The sequence below is a fragment of the Odocoileus virginianus genome, chromosome 5 (genome assembly GCF_023699985.2).
Source record: "Odocoileus virginianus isolate 20LAN1187 ecotype Illinois chromosome 5, Ovbor_1.2, whole genome shotgun sequence".
Classification (NCBI taxonomy): domain Eukaryota; kingdom Metazoa; phylum Chordata; class Mammalia; order Artiodactyla; family Cervidae; genus Odocoileus; species Odocoileus virginianus.
The window spans coordinates 14788969-14805937 of NC_069678.1; the positions used below are offsets into that span (position 1 = coordinate 14788969).

At 42.4% G+C, this 16969-nt stretch overlaps 1 long non-coding RNA gene and 1 other non-coding gene across 2 annotated transcripts; both read left to right on the plus strand.

Moving 5' to 3' along the window:
* Nucleotides 1-1784: 1784 nt before the first annotated feature.
* On the plus strand, nt 1785-1857 carry TRNAW-CCA (transfer RNA tryptophan (anticodon CCA)). The gene has a single exon. It is a non-coding gene; the product is annotated as a tRNA-Trp (tRNA).
* Nucleotides 1858-2042: 185 nt separating this feature from the next.
* Nucleotides 2043-16734, plus strand: LOC110150261 (uncharacterized). The gene is made up of 2 exons (XR_011487547.1): nt 2043-2423; nt 15795-16734. It is a non-coding gene; the product is annotated as an uncharacterized lncRNA (long non-coding RNA).
* The last annotated feature ends 235 nt before the right edge of the window (nt 16735-16969 follow it).

Sequence of the window (16969 nt, forward strand, 5' to 3'; positions counted from 1 at the left end):
AGGCTTGGGCCAGAAAAAAAAAGTAGATTTGGTGGGAGGGTCAGGAATGGACATGGCTTAATGTGTGACTAGCAAAGAGTTCTGTCTCTGCCTCCCCTCTTTCCTCTGCATTTCTTCATTAACTTCTCAGACAGGCAGAGCTGACCACTGACATCTTCAGTCTTATATCCCTTCTTTTTGCTAGATATCCCAAAGAAAAGAGTTTCTTTTTAATTATTTAAAATTTTTTGTAATTAAAAAAAGAAATATGGCTGAGCCACATGATATGCAGGATCTTAGTTACCTGACCAGAGATTGAACCCACACCCCCTGCAGTGGAAGCACAGAGTCTTAACCACTGGACTGTCAGGGAAGTCCCTAAATTTTTTTTAATGAAGTGTAGTTGATTTACAATGTCATTTTAGTTTCAGGCATATAACACAGAGATTCTGTTTTATATTCCTTTTAAGATTCTTTTCCCTTACAAGTTATTACAAAATATTGATAGAGTTCTCTGTGCTTTACAGTAGGCCCTTGTTGGTTATCTATTTTATGCATAGTAGTGTGAATATGTTAATTCCCACCTCCTAATTTATCCCTCCACCACTTTCCCATTTGGTAAATAATCTTAAGTTTGTTTACTGTGTCTGTGATTCTGTTTCTGTTTTGTAGATAAGTTCATTTGTAGCCTTTTATTTTTTTAGATTCCATATATAAGTGACACTATGATATCTGTCTTTCTCTGTCTAACCTTTCTTAGTATGATGATCTCTAAGTCCATCCATGTTGCTACAAATGACATTATTCCATCCTTTGTTATGGCTGAGTGATATTCCATTGTGTATATGTACCACATCTTCTTTATCCATTCATCTGTCAGTGGACATTTAGGTTGCTTCCATGTCTTGGTTTTTGTAAATAATGCTGCAGTGAACATTGGTGTTCGTGTACCTGAGAAAAGAGTCTCTTTAAACATTACTCCAGTTCAGACACAGACTAGAGAACAGACTTATGGGCATGGGGCATAATGAAACTTAAAAGCTTTTGCACAACAAAGGAAACTATAAGCAAGGTGAAAAGACAGCCAGGTAAGAAGGGGCAGGTAAGAAGGAGAAGGTGGGACAAATGGAGAGAGTAGCATGGAAACATATACACTCACGTATGTGAAATAGATAGCCAATGGGAATTTGCTATATGACTCAGGGAACGAAGACCGGGGTTCTGTGACAACCTAGAGGGGTGGGATAGGGTGAGAGGTGGGAGGCAGACTTAAGAGGGAGGCAACATTTGTACACCTGTGGCTGATCCATGTTGATGTGTAGCAGAAACCAACACAATATTATAATTATCCTTCAATTTAAATAAATAAAACAATTACTCCAGTTTAAAAAGCAAAAAATAAAACAACAACAGCAAAAAGCAAATAAGTGTGATGTGTTCATCCTTTTCCTCTGCAGAGAACACGGGGCTGTGACTGGTGAAGTCAGCAACAGGGAGGAGCAAAAGAAAACTGAGTAACTCAATTGACCTCTTCTAGGCCTTTCTTTATTCCAAGCCTCAGTGTCCATTTTCAGGAAAGACCTGATTCTGGACTCCTCTTTTTCTAAGATCTTTTTGAGGTCATAAACATCAAACCATAAGTCTCTCCGTGCCTGTATTACCTTGTTTTCAGAAAGGCCTTTTCCCAGGTGACTTTGAGTGGAGGCCTTAGGTGGGGTGGGATGTTTTAGGAGATGGTAATGGCATGGGATGGAGCAAAGCTTGGTGATTCCTGATTTAGCAAGTCCTCTGCCTCATACCAGGCTTCCCTGGTGGCTCAGAGGATAAAAGCATCTGCCTCCAATGCAGGAGACCCAGGTTCAATCCCTGGGTTGGGAAGATCCCCTGGAGAAGGAAATGGTAACCCACTCCAGTATTCTTGCCTGGAGAATCCCATGGACGGAGGAGCCTGGTAGGCTACAGTCCACAGGGTCGCAAAGAGTCGGACACTACTGAGCGACTTCACTTTCACTTTCACTGCATCATACCACACACCACCACCACTATCAAACAACCTCTCTTAACACTTGGAAGCTGCCTTAAGAGGACGTTTCTGAGTGTGCTCTGACCCCTTCTGTTCGCAGAATTTCCACCTAAAATACGCTTGATGAATTGTCCCCACCGTTGTGAAGGGCGAGTGGAGGTGGAAAAGGAAGGTTGCTGGGACACCATGTGTGATGACGGCTGGGACATGAAGGATGTAGCCGTGGGGTTCCGGGAGCTGGGCTGTGGGGCAGCCGAGCACACACCTGCAGGCACGTTGTATCTGCCAGTGGCAGAGGAGAACCAGCCTGTATTTATTCAGAGAGCCCTGTGCAATGGGACAGAAGCAGCACTGGCTGAATGTGAGCAGCTTGAGACCTTTGACTGTGGGCACGATGAGGATGCAGGCGCAGTGTGCGAAGGTAGGTGATGGCGGGGCCTGCTGAATGGGAGCCGGCTTACTCCACTTCAAGGCCCTTCTCTATGCTGCCTCCAACTCACTTTGCTAGTCACTGTTGCTCCTGCTGCCTTCAGAACCACTCACTCATTCTACATTAGTATGTGGTCAGGAAAACACCATTAGTTCATATTAGGCAGTCTAGAGTTATAAAGGACTCTCCTGCACATTCTGTTAGTAGCCTGTATCTGCCACTTCAAAAGATAAGATACTGGCATTTTCATGGCCATGAGTTTGGCTATAAGGCCAGGAAAATAATTGTGAAACCATAAAATTACACAGTTTGAGTGATTTTAATGGAGGTCACACTGCTTATATTGTTCTAATCAATATAGATTGATTAGAGCTGATGGGATTAGATTGTTCTATATTCTCATCTAATCCCATCAGCCCTACTGTACTGTCTCCCTGAAATGCCTCTACTCATCGAAACAAATCCCAAATAAGAGGAGTGCTTGGTAGGGAAGACACAAGTGCTTTTCCCTTCCCTGGATTCTAGTGAGATAGGGAGTGGGGAATGCGAGGAATGTAGGAAAAACCCTGGGTCTTCAAGGAAACCAGGCCACAAATTGAGGGTGGAAGTAAAATAAAGTCCACTGCATTTCCCAAAGATTCTATCGAGCCTGTGACTAGAGCAGAAGCCAGTGGGACTGCTACCTCATGCCCAGCCCCAGATCGTGTCTCTGGTGGAGCACCCCAACTTCCTGGGCATCCTTCCAGAGGTGGTGAGAATAAGCTAGAACTATAGAGCCAATGTCCAGTTTTAGGAATATCTAAAGGCCTGTGACTCATTCAGGGAAATGGAATAAGCTTTGGAAATTGGAAAGGATCAGGATTTGGTGTCAACTAACCCACTCCAAGGAGATCCAACCAGTCCATCCTGAAGAAGATCAATCCTGGGTGTTCATTGGAAGGACTGATGCTGAAGTTGAAACTCCAATACTTTGGCCACCTCATGCGAAGAGTTGACTCATTGGAAAACACCCTGATCCTGGGAGGGATTGCAGGCAGGAGGAGAAGGGAATGACAGAGGAGGAGATGGCTGGATGGCATCATTGACTTGATGGGCATGAGTTTGAGTAAACTCCGGGAGTTGGCGATGGACAGGGAGGCCTGGCGTGCTGCGATTCATGGGGTTGCAAAGAGTCGGACATGACTGAGCGACTGAACTGAACGGAACTGAACTGAACCCACTGCAGTGTTCTTGCCTGGAGAATCCCAGGGATGGGGGAGCCTGGTGGGCTGCTGTCTGTGGGGTCGCACAGAGTCGGACATGATTGAAGCGACTTAGCAGCAGCAGCAGCATACAGACTCAATGGACGTGAGTTTGAGTAAACTCCGGGAGTTGGTGATGGACAGGGAGGCCTGGTGTGCTGTGATTCATGGGGTCGCAAAGAGTTGGACATGACTGAGCGACTGAACTGACATACAGAGCTTGAGTCCTGCCTCCCCCACTTACCAGCCCTATAAGCATCAAACTTCTCTGAAGCTCATGATCTCTGTCAGAAAAGTGGAATAATACCTAGTCCAGTTACAGCGCTGGGACAAGATCAAACACTCCTCATTCATAAAGATCTGTGGTAAGAGCAAAATCTGGGAAGAAGTCTCCAGGGCCTGCTACCGCTTGCTGATTTTAGATGATCTCCATGAAAGGGGAGGTCTGGAACTCAGGGTTGGCCCTCTTCCATATCCTGGACCTCACCTCTCCAGGAAGACCCCATGAGTTTGTCCGGACAATCCCTTTTTGGCTCTTCCTCTCCTTACCACTGATTCCCTTTTCTCTACAGCATTCTAGCCTAATTCTTTTTGAAGATATGGCGACTGGAGGCCTGCAGACCTCAGAATTTACTTTTTGACCTCCCAGCCCTGGGTGACCCAGTGGCTCTGGACAGACCTTAATGTTCTGTGGCTCGCTTGAGCCCTGTGGCTCGCTTGAGCCCTCATCAGGATTCTAAATTGTTCTTCTGAGCCAAAGTATCAACTGTGCCTGCACCTGGGGCAAAACCCAGCTCCCAAAGAAGCCAAGCTCAGAGAACGTCTCTGTCTATACTGATACCTTGGCCTGGTCCTGGCTTTTCCAGTCTCTTCCAGAACTGCCTGGGGATCCCAATACTGTCTCCTTGAGCAGATGTAGCAGCTCCTGGGATGAAACAAGCAAGGAACTGATTGAGGTGGGCCCTACATCTGATACAAAATATGTGCATGTAAAACAGACAAAATAAAAGAAAATGTGGGTATTTGATTTTGTTTCCAAGTGACTTGGGAAGAAAGTACTCATTTCTTTTTAAAATATTTTTTTAAATTACAAATATAAAACACATTATAAAAAGAATAGTATACAAAAAAGAAAATAAAAATCGGCCAAAATTTTAACACTCAGAAGTAACTGCTGTTAATATTCTGATAATTCTAAAATGTTTTATAAATATATATGAATGAATATGTATATTTCAGTTTCTTATACTGTAAGCTATGTATTATTTTATACTGTTCATTAAATTTAAAAATACAATAGTAGCATTTCATTAACACTAAGTTCCTGAGAGATTATATATGTGTGTGTGTGTGTGTGTTTTCACAAAAGCTAATCTCTCAGGAAAATATTGTCCTACCAGGTTACTTAGAGATGTTCTTGTCTTTTTGAGAGTCTGAGGTTTTCTGCCAGCATTCAGTATATATTCTGTGAGAGTCATTCCACATGGAGATACATTTTTGATGAAATGTGGGAGGAGGTGAGCCCCATGTTTGACTAGTCTGCCATCTTAATCAGTCCTCTCAGGAAAGTCTTGATTCATGAGGTCTTTTGTTCTGCTGAGTATCTTGATTAGATTTGGGTGTGAAAACTGAAGAAAAGGAAGAAGCCACATGCTCCATGATGTAACCCATCCTATGAGTCCCCCAAACTCCAATAATGCCTGAAAGTGAAAGTGTTAGTCGTGTCTGACTCTTTTCGACTGCATGGACTGTAGCCTGGCAGGCTCCTCTATCCATGGGATTCTCCAGGCAAGAATTCTCGAGTTGGTTGCCTAGATCTCAAAAAATATTTGAGTGATTTCTTTTACAAATTAATAACTAAATTTTGAATCTGAGTGGATATGGGAAGAAGAAAACTGAAAAGATATATTTCTTTGTCAACAGTTCTCCTTATAATGAATAATTATCACAGCCTTACCTGGTTTTAATAATAAAAAACAGGTAAAAAATAATTACCTGATGTATATTAATATCCTCCTGAATTCCATTTGATAGTATCTTATGTAAGATTTTTGCATAGGTATTCATAATGAGAATTTGTCTGTAGTTTTTTACACTTCTTTTGAAAAGCTTGGATGAATGCTGTGTTGGTTTCTTATTATTTTGAAAGATTTTTTTCTCTGTGATTGCTAAAAAAATATGTAAATACTACTAAATTTATCTTCTTGAAGACTAAAAATATTAGTGAGTGAAACCATCTGGCTTGATATATTTGGAGATGTGACTCTCCAATAACATTCTCAACTTTTTTCACTATTACTGTTATGTTTATTTAACCTTCTCTTGAAAAAAAAATGGTAATTTATATTTTCCTAGAAAGTCATCCATTTAATATAGGTTTTCAAAAGATGTATGTTTAATTCATTGTCCCTTCTTCCTTGATTAACCTATTCAGTGGTTTATCTATTTTTCATAGAAAAGCTTTTGAATTTATTCATATATTCTGTTTTCTGTTTGATTTATTCATTAATGTCTGCTTTTATCTTCACTGATTTTGGTGATATTTTTCTAAGTTCTTAGTTTCAATGCCTAGTTAGTTTATTTTTATTTTTCTTTGTTGGTACTTTTTCCAGTTGTTTAAAGAACTGTTTTAATCATGCCTCTTACATTTTGATAGGTAGTGTTTTGGTTATAATTGTTATCAAGTCTGTAATATCAGTTTTATTTTCTCCTTTGACCTCAGAAATGTTTTAAAAGAGGAAATTTTTTAGTTGCCTGGTGAAAGGATTTTCCCTTAATTTTGTGATTTTTAAAAATAATTGATTGCATTTATAATTTTTTAAGGTTTTCTTTGTGACTTAAAATATGATTAATTTTGGTAGATCATCTGTGGGTACTTAAAAGAAAGTGAATTCCCTGTTACTGGAGTCAATGTATATTTATTAGGAATTCCTTATTAATCATACTATTTGATTCATATGCACCCTTATTTCTTAATCTGCCTGATCTACTGCAGGTCTACAGGTATCATTTGTTATTGTCATTGTCATTAAATTTATTTCTCCTTCTGTTTCCTACAGTCCATGTGTCAAGTATTGATATTTTGGTGACATGATATTTACTTCCAAAGATTTATGAGGCTTGGAGTTTCTCGTACATCTTAGCCTTTCCCACTTTCATTCAGTGTTTTCTGCCTTGATATGTCTTTGTCCAGTCTTCCACTTCTAACTTTCTGAGTGACTTTCCTGTATATAAAGGGTATGTAGCATATAGGGATTTTTGTTTGTTTGTTTGCTTTAAATTTATTCAAGTACAGTTGATTTACAATGTTGTGTTAATGTAACATATAGTAGAGTTTTGCTTTTGTACTGGATACAAAATTTATTTTATTAACTGTTTGCCTTTTCACTCTACATTTTCTCTTCTTATTACTTTCTTCATTTTTTGTTTCCTTTTGTTTTCCTTCCTGTTTGTTTTGTAACCTCAGATGCTGAGTTAATCACGCTTCTCAGCTCATGGCTCCCTCCCATAGTGGGACCATACCTATCTTCTCTAGTTTTCTTTCCTCATAGCCTTGTATCTTTAGGTGCTCTTCTCATTCCTTGGTCTCCAGCCATTCTAATGCATTTGGTGTACTCCCTTCGCTTCCGTACATTATTTGTGGTGAGCCTGATTTCTTTGTTTGCCTGTACTGTTGCTCCATTTTTCTCAGTGCCATGTTTTTTTTAACTTATGCACATTACTGTGTGTACATCTAGTTCATTGCTCCTAACTTCTGCACATTATTCTACCACACTGTCAGTATCTAATCCCCCAGTGATGGACACCTAGATTATCCCCATCTTGTGACTACTGCAGACACTGACTAACTTCCTTTGTCGTGTTCCACCAAGGACATGTATGAGAATTTCTCTGAATATATATATCTGAGAGTGACATAAATACAACAAGTAATGCCAGAGGTCCCCCAAATTACTTCTGCCCCCAGAAGTGCAAGACCATTCCCTAATCTGAAATCCCAAGCATCCTTTGAGTTGCTTGAATGTTAGTTGCTCAGTCATGTCCAACTACTTGCAACCCCATGGACTGTATCCTGCCAGGCTCCTCTGTCCATGGAATTCTCCAGGCAAGAATACTGGAGTGGGTTGCCATTCCCTTTTCCAGGGTATTTTCATAACCCAGGGATTGAAACTGGGTCTCCTGCATTGCAGGCAGATGCTTTATTAACTGAGCCATCCTGCAACTAAGCAGTCTTTGGCATGAGTTAATTAATTAGCCAATTCATTAGTTAACCCTCTAAATTTTGCCAACCAAGTGGGCATAAAGAGAGATCTTGGGGAGGAAGGCGGGAGGCAGGATCAGGATGGGGAGCACATGTAAATCCATGGCTGATTCATGTCAATGTAAGGCAAAAACCACTGCAATACTGTTAAGTAATTAGCCTCCAACTAATAGAAATAAATGAATAAAAAAGAAAGATCTTATTGGCATTTTTGTTTCCATTTGTCTAATTATCATGCTCTTGTTAGCCTTTTAGGCTTCTTCTAAGAAATAACTGCTTGCCCATTTTTTAATTGAAGAATAGTTGAGTTATGATGTTGTATTAGTTTCGGGTGTACAGCAGAGTGGCTCAGTTATGTAGGTGTAGATATATATAGGTGTAGATATATATATATATAGGTGTAGATATATATATATATAGGTGTAGATATATAGGTTATCTATGGGCTTCCCAGGTGGCTTAGTGGTAAAGAAACCACCTGCCAATGAAGGAGACACAAGAGACGTGGGTTTGATCCCTGGGTCAGGAAGATCCCTTGGAGAAGGAAATGGCAACTCACTCCAGTATTCTTGCCTGGAAAATTCCATGGACAGAGGAGCCTGATGGACTATAGTCCACGGGGTCCCAAAGAGTTGGATATAACTGAGCATGCACATGTGCACCCACACACACACACAGTCTGTGGAGTAGTTAAAGCACCAGACTCTTCTAGCTGTAGGAAACCCAACTTCAGCTTCTGCAAAAATGGCAGAGCTCTGGCAAAAGGCTGAAGCAAGCCCCAGGAGCTTCACACTCTGGGGATAGGGGAGGAAAAAAGACTCTGGTATAGTGATGTCAGGGAAAGAATGAGAGGCTATAAGAAGGCTATAGGAAGAAAACCAGTAATTCCAGACTTATGTAATCAGTGTCAGAGAGACCTGTCTGCCAGACTGGAGCTGAGAAGAGGGGGGCTAATATATCTGTTTATTCTTTTTCTGTTTTGATCTTGGATATAGGGTTCTGCTTGAAAGCAGATAGGTCCTGGGCTTCCCTGGTGGCCCAGTGGTAAAGACTCTGCCTGACAGTGCAGGAGAGGCCCCTGATCCAAGAAGATCCCACATGCCACAGGGCAACTTGAGCCTGTGCTCTAGAGCCCACGGGCTGCAACTACCAAAGCCCATGCGCCCTAGAGCCCATCTGCAGACCCTAGAGCCCGTGCTCCTTTGTATTCAGGATCGCTTTCCTTTTCCATAGTAATGTATCCGGTGGTTGATCAACACTGGGGTATAGAAGCAGGGCCCCTTCACTCCAGCTCAGGACCACTTTGAGAGAACACCCCAGTCCAAGTTATCTAGGGGAGTTGGCTGAGACCTCTGTGGAGATTGCTTCTAACAGAGGAGGTGAGATAAACTGGGAGATGAGGACTGACATATATATAAGAAGAGGTGGCAAGAATACACAGAAGAACTATACAAAAAAGATCTTCATGACCCAGATAACCACAATGGTGTGATCACTCACCTAGAACCAGACATCCTGGAATGCGCAGTCAAGTGGGCCTTAGGAAGCATCACTACAAACAAAGCTAGTGGAGGTGATGGAATTCCAGTTGAGCTACTTCAAGTCCTAAAAGGTGCTGTTAAAGTGCTGCACTCAATATCCCAGCGAATTTGGAAACTCAGCAGTGGCCACAGGACTGGAAAAGGTCAGTTTTCATTCCAATCCCAAATAAAGGCAATGCCAAAGAATGCTCAAACTACTGCACAATTGCACTCATCTCACACACTAGCAAAGTAATGCTCAAAATTCTCTAAGCAAGGCTTCAACAGTACATGAACTGAGAACTTTCAGATGTTCAAGCTGGGTTTAGAAAAGCCAGAAGAACCAGAGATCAAATTGCCAACATCCACTGGATAATAGAAAAAACAAGAAAATTCCAGAAAACCATCTGCTTCGTTGACTACACCAAAGCCTTTGACTGTCTGGATCCCAACAAACTGTGGAAAATTCTTAAAGCAGTGGGGATACCAGACTGCCTGATCTGCCTCCGGAGAAATCTGTATGCAGGTCAAGAAGCAACAGTTAGAACTGAACATGGAACAACGAACTGGTTCCAAATTTGGAAAGGAATATGTCAAGGCTGTATATTGTCACTCTGCTTATTTAACTTATATGTAGATTACATCATGAGAAATGCCGGGCTGGATGAAGTACAAGCTGAAATCAAGATTGCCAGGAAAATTATCAATAACCTCAGATATGCAGATGATACCACCTTTATGGCAGAAAACAAAGAGGAACTAAAGAGACTCTTGATGAAAGTGCCAACCTGGCACTCTGTGATGACCCAGAAGGGTGGGAGGGAGGCTCAAAAGGGAGAGGATATGTATATATCCTCTAGAAGCCTGTGCATGGCAATGAAGAGTAGCCCCTACTCACCACAACTAGAGAAGAGCACGTGCAGCAACCAAAGATAGCACAGCCAAAAATAAATAAATAAAATTTTAAAAACAGAAAGCAGATGGGTCCTGTCAGACATCCTGGTGTCCTCTGTTTCCCATTAGTGCATAAAGCTGGGAAAGTTACATTGATATTCCAATAATCTCAAAGTTTATAATTCCTCCATATCCCTGTATCCTCGCTCCTTCCAACCAAAGCACCACATGTTTACTGTAATTATGAGGTTGGGGTGCCCATCAGCTGGCCACAGAGGTTGTGGGGGTAATGAGGAGTGAGCCCTTTCAACACTAAGCTGGAAAACAACCGAGAGCCGCCACCCACAAAACTGGAACATTACAGAAGAGAAAGTGTAGATGAGCAGAGGGAAAGAGAGATCATGGAGACACTTGGACTTGAGATAAGTGTGGAAATGTGAGAAGAAAGAGGGATTTATGATCTTTGGGATCGTCCTTCAAATGAATCAATGTTCTTCAGCATCCCCCCTCAGGTCTGCCCAATAAGCCCCCAGACACATGCCCAGAAATGTCACTATCACTGCCCACCCTGACCTCCTAGGGAAATCAGAATTCCTGAAATGAATTCTTGTATCAGGAGATCACGTGTTCCTAAGCAAGGAGGCAACAGATACATGTTTAAAATCAACTCTGATTTTGTGTAACGGATGCTGTGATGTGCTGCCTAGATCCTCTGTCAGGAATGGAGGACTTACTCCCTCACTTGCTGAGATTGCCACTGGCAGATAGCCTGCAGTCATCAGCCCTCTGGGAAAGTGCTTTGGCCACTGTACTCATGATCACTTTTCTTTCCCCTAGTAATGTATCCAATGGCCAATCAACACTGGGGTGTAGAAACAAGGCCCCTTCACTCCAGCTTAAGGCCACTTTGAGAGAACACCCTAGTCCAAGCTATTTAAGGGAGTTGGCAGAGACCTCTGTAAAGGTTGCTTCAAATGGAAGGGGTGCCTGGAGAAGGAAATGGCAACCCACTCCATTATTCTTGCCTGGAGAATCCCATGGACAGAGGAGCCTCGTGTGTTACAGTCCACGGGGTTGCAAAGAGTCGGACTTTGTGAGTGACTTCAAAAAAAAAAAGGAAGGGGTGAGATGAACTGGGAGATTGGGACTGACATATATACAATACCATATGGAAAATACACAGCTAGTGGGAAGCCGCTATATAACACAGGGAGCCCAGCCTGGCGTTCTGATGACTCAGAGTGGTGGGATGTGGGGAGGTTCAAAAGGGAGGGGACATATATGATCATAGTTATGACTGATTTGTGTTGTTATACAGCAGAAATCAACATAACACTGTAAAGCAATTATCCTTCAATTAAAAATACATATTTTTTAAAAATGGATAGCTAGTGGGAAGCTGTGGTTTGTCACAGGGAGCTCAGGGGATAGCCTAAATCACTGGAATGGGAGGTGGAGAGGGAGGGGATGAGTGTATATAAACAGCTGATTCACTTCGTTGTGCAGCAGAAACTAACACAATATTGTAAAGCAACTACATCTCAATTTTTTAAAAAGGGGAGCCAGCTTCAGCTTCTCCCTTGATACAAGCTTGCTCCCTCTTACAACCTTGCTCCCTCTGGCAATTTTGATCCTGAGATCACTCACTTATAAATTTCCTGTATGTTAATTTCCATATCAGGGTCTGCTTCCCTGTAAAATCAATCTGTGACGCCTTGTGTTCACCTCCTCTTAAGAAACCTATATGCAGGTCAGGAAGCAACAGTTAGAACTGGACATGGAACAACAGACTGGTTCCAAAGAGGAAAAGGAGTACGTCAAGGCTGTACATTGTCACCCTGCTTATTTAACTTATATGCAGAGTACATCATGACAAACACTGGCCTGGAAGAAGCATAAGCTGGAATCAAGATTGCCGGGAGAAATATCAGTAACCTCAGATATGCAGATGACACCACCCTTATGGCAGAAAGTGAAGAGAAACTAAAGAGCCTCTTGATGAAAGTGAAAGAGGAGAGTGAAAAAGTTGGCTTAAAGCTCAACATTCAGAAAACTAAGATCATGGCATCCGTTCCCATCACTTCATGGGAAATAGATGGGGAAACAGTGGAAACAGTGTCAAACTTTATGTTTTTGGGGCTCCAAAATCACTGCAGATGGTGACTGCAGCCATGAAATTAAAAGACACTTACTCCTTGGAAGGAAAGTTATGGCCAACCTAGACAGCATATTAAAAAGCAGAGACATTACTTTGCCAACAAAGGTCTGTCTGGTCAAGGCTACGGTTTTTCCAGTGGTCATGTATGGATGTGAGAGTTGGACTGTGAAGAAGGCTGAGCGCCGAAGAATTGATGCTTTTGAACTGTGGTGTTGGAGAAGACTCGTGAGAATCCCTTGGACTGCAAGAAGATCCAACCAGTCCATCCTGAAGCAGATCAGTCCTGAGTGTTCATTGGAAGGACTGATACTAAAGCTGAAACTCCAGTACTTTGGCCACCTCATGCGAAGATTGACTCATTGGAAAAGACCCTGATGCTGGGAGGGATTGAGGGCAGGAGGAGACGGGGACGACAGAGAATGAGATGGTTGGATGGCATCACCAACTCAATGGACATGGGTTTGGGTAAACTCTGGGAGTCGATGATGGACAAGGAGGCCTGGTGTGCTGCAATTCATGGGGTTGCAAGGAGTCGGACACGACTGAGTAACTGAACTGAACTGAATTGAACTGAGCCCCAAGTCTAGAGTGATCACTGAGGCCCATTCCATCCTCTACCCAGAGCAGGGGTAAGGGCTTGAGAGATGCTTGTTCATATCTTCTCAGTGTAAGACAACACTGAATTCTCCTGGTGCACAGCAGGCAGAGATATAGTGTGAGGAGCCTTGGTACTTCCAGGGAGTGAACTGTTGTGAGAGAGAGTGATTCTGTGCAGCTGGGAATGGTCATGACAATGTTTTAAGGGGTGGGTAAATGTCACTATGAGAAGTACATTTCCATTAATTCATCTCAACCAATACTTTCCAAACTAAAGTTATTGTCGCTAGAGGAGTCATGAGAACATTTCAAGGAGGACGCAGAGACCAGACATAGCTAGTTTACATGGCAGAGCCCATGAGATTGCTAGCTAGCTCCTAGGTGCTACTGATGTTACTTGTGGTGATGGTGATAAAGTATTGAAGGGCACTGGGAAGATCACCATGTGGAATTCATGGAAATGTGACATTAGAATGGTTGCACAGAATTCTTTCTGAAATTCCTCATAAGAGTTCTAGCAGTGATTCCTCTGAATGTAAGATCAGGACTTTGGGGTTGTCAGATACTAAGAATGAATTGTTATGACTTCCCTGGTGGTCCAGTGGCTAAGACTCCTCATTCCCAAAGCAGGGGGCCATGGTTCGATCTCTGGTCAGGGAACTAGATCCCACATCATGCTGCAACTAAAGATCTTGCATGCCACAACAAAAATCAGCAATCCCAAGTACTGGAAAAAATAGATCTTGGATGCTGCAACTAAGACCTGGTGCAGCCAAATAAATAAATATTTCTTTAAAAAAAAAAAAAAGCGGTTCACTACATTCTGGGGAACAAAGGAGTATGTCCTGTATCACCTAAAAGTGTTACTCACATCTTGGGCCTTCCAAGTACAGTCCTCAGGCCAACCCAAGAGTCTTCTGTGTCTCACAGAGTTCCTGGGCCCTGTGGCCTTCCCAGCATGGCCAGGCCTCCACTGCCTGAGGGAGTTTCAGACATGCTGTCTGTTTCCCTGACCTGTGGTGGACGCATATCTCATGAGATCATTGGTGTCATCTTGGCTGCACACTGGAATCTCTAAGGAGCTTTAAAAGGGATGGATGCCTGGATCCCCCATCCAAATTCTTGAAGAGTCTGTCGTGATGTCTGGGAATTGAGGTTTTTTTAATTCACTTTATTCTCCAGGTGATTCTAATGTTCAGACAAACTGAAAACTACTCCTTTGAGATCTTATAGGTTCCCACATTAATTGCTGGCCCCGAGAGGTACTGTGCCTGCATTCACTGTGATCAACTTCCATGCTGCTGATATTCTGATTTTCTTTGGATCCAGAAAAGATAGTGATGGGTAAATTATATTTGGTCTTGTACTCATTTACTACGACTACCATAACAAAGCACCGCAGACTGGGTGGGTTAAACAATAGGAGTGTACTTTCTCACAATTCTGGAGGCTGGAAGCCCAAGATCAAAGTGTTGGCAGGGTTGATTTCTTCTGCAGCTCCTCTGCTTGTTTTGCAGGTGGCCGTGGGCTTCATGTGTCTTCATATGGTCTTCTCTCTCTGTTTGTGTCTGTGTCCCACTGTCCTCTAGGACACCAGTCAGACCCACCCTAATAACCTCATTTTAACTTCGTTGCCTCTGTAAAGGTCCCATCTCTAAGTACAGTCACCTTCTGAGATAGGGGCTAGGACTTCAACACATGAATTTCTGGAATGTATGACTCAACCTATGAAAAGTCTCCTCTTGACTTAATTTCCTGTTCATTCAATTTAAAGCTTACTCATAACCACCTCATATCTAACCACAATAGGCTGATGTGCTGTGCTGTGTTTAGTCGCTCAGTCATGTCTTACTCTTTGTGACCCCATGGACATGACTGCCAGACTCCTCTGTCCATGGGGATTCTCCAGGCCAGAATACTGGAGTGGGTTGCCATGCCCTCCTCCAGGGGATCTTCCCAACCCAGGTATCGAACCCAGATCTCCCTCATTGTGGGCAGATTGTTTACTCTCTGAGCCACCAGGGAAGCCCTCTTTACCACTAGCACCACCAACTTAAGACATCTAGAATCAAAAGTCTCTTCTACAGAATTAGTGTCCTTCCTCATGTCCTATTTCTGTTGTAGATTTACACGTTCTCTCACTTGCCCTGGTGGCCTTCTCTTCATTCCTTTCCTTCCCTGTTCCTTGCCTCCAATCAATAAGGACAGCATTTGTCATTATCTTTGAGTCTAGACTCTTGTCAGTTTCTCTTCATCATAGTTATCCCCTATTTCCTATATCACTGTCCCTCCTAGAAAAGTGTTCCCACCAGCACAGAGGCTGAGGTTCTCTCTTAGATCAAGGAGTCTATGTGTGGTCCCTGCTAGCTCAGACCTGTGAGCTCCAAGCCCCATGGAAACTGCAGAGTAGGCTATTGAACCCCTCCAACCCACAGAACACAGTCCCTTTGGGGGACATGAATCTCCACCCTTGACTCACATAACTGATCACCGACACTTCCACTCTGCACAAAAGGACACTTTGGTGTGTTGAGGTGGAAGCTGACTGAAACTCTGCCTTCCCAGTGATCAGATATCTGACCCACACCCCTCAATCTTCCTGAGAACTTCCACTCTCTCACAGAGTTGTTTTCAGTGAGCAAGCCAAGAAAAATCAATCTCAAAACACCTCTCTCTCCTTCTTTTTCCTAGCATGGATGACAACATAAGCAAGCAGAGGCTGAGCAGAGGAAACTTCTCCTGAAAACACACCTTGCTTCTCAGTTTTTGCAGAGGTCCTATTAACTGAAGCTGCCCATTTGTGTCAGGCTGGCCATCACTACCACTGGCTTCTGCTCTTAGATGCTGGAGCTGCCCTGAACAGACCTACCTTCTCCCTATGCCAAAGGAGAGAATGCGGAAGACATTCTTCAACAGATTCCTGTTCCTTATGACTTTGCAAGCAAATTGAGCTGAATAGACACTCAAAGGGAAAGCAATGTTTTCAGTGCTAAACTTCTATTGTCGTGTTCAGAACTAACTTATCAACGGCAAACTCTTTGGAGCTGTTGTTATGAAATTTCTATCATAGTATTAATACTACAATATGCATGGCCTAAGCTATAGAGAGAGAGAAAGATGAGTCAGACATAGTTCTTCACTCTGAGGGAATTTCACAATCTAGCACCAGACACGTATGTGTAAAGATGCCTCCGTAATGCCAGTATTCTGACATAAGTAGAATCTTTCATTACAGATGGTGAATTTTATGAAAGTTTTATAAAATTACTAAGACTCACTCTCTTAGAGGCCTGTTTAATGCTCCTGCCGAGTAAAGTCACTTTACCAGCATTATGACTTTTAACCATCAGAACAGCCCTGTAAAGATTACGTTCTTTCTATTTCATAAAGTAAGAGATATACTGTTCAAAATCTTTTAGCTAGAGATGGTGGGCTAAGGTTCACACTAAGATCTGTCTCCCCAGCTGGTAGAGGAGCTTTAAATTGGGTAAATAAGGGACTTCCCTGGTGGTCCAGTGGTTAAGACTCGGTGTTTTATGGCAGTGGGTATAGGCTACAACCCTGGTCAGGGAACTAAGATTTTGCATGCTATGTGGTGTAGTCAAAAAATAAAATAAAGAAAGAATAAAAATATTTTTTCTCTCTAAAAATAAATTGGGCAAGTAAAAGTTCAGTAGATGGGAAATAAGGAAAAGGATAGTACCACTTTGAATTAGCAAGAGAAAAAAAAATATATATATATATATTAAAGGTCCCAGAGTGCTTATGGTTGTTATGGACGGAATTGTGTGTCCCTCCCCATTCATATATTGAAGCCCTAACCCCAGTGTGATTGTATTTGGAGATTGGGTCTTTAAGGAGGTAAT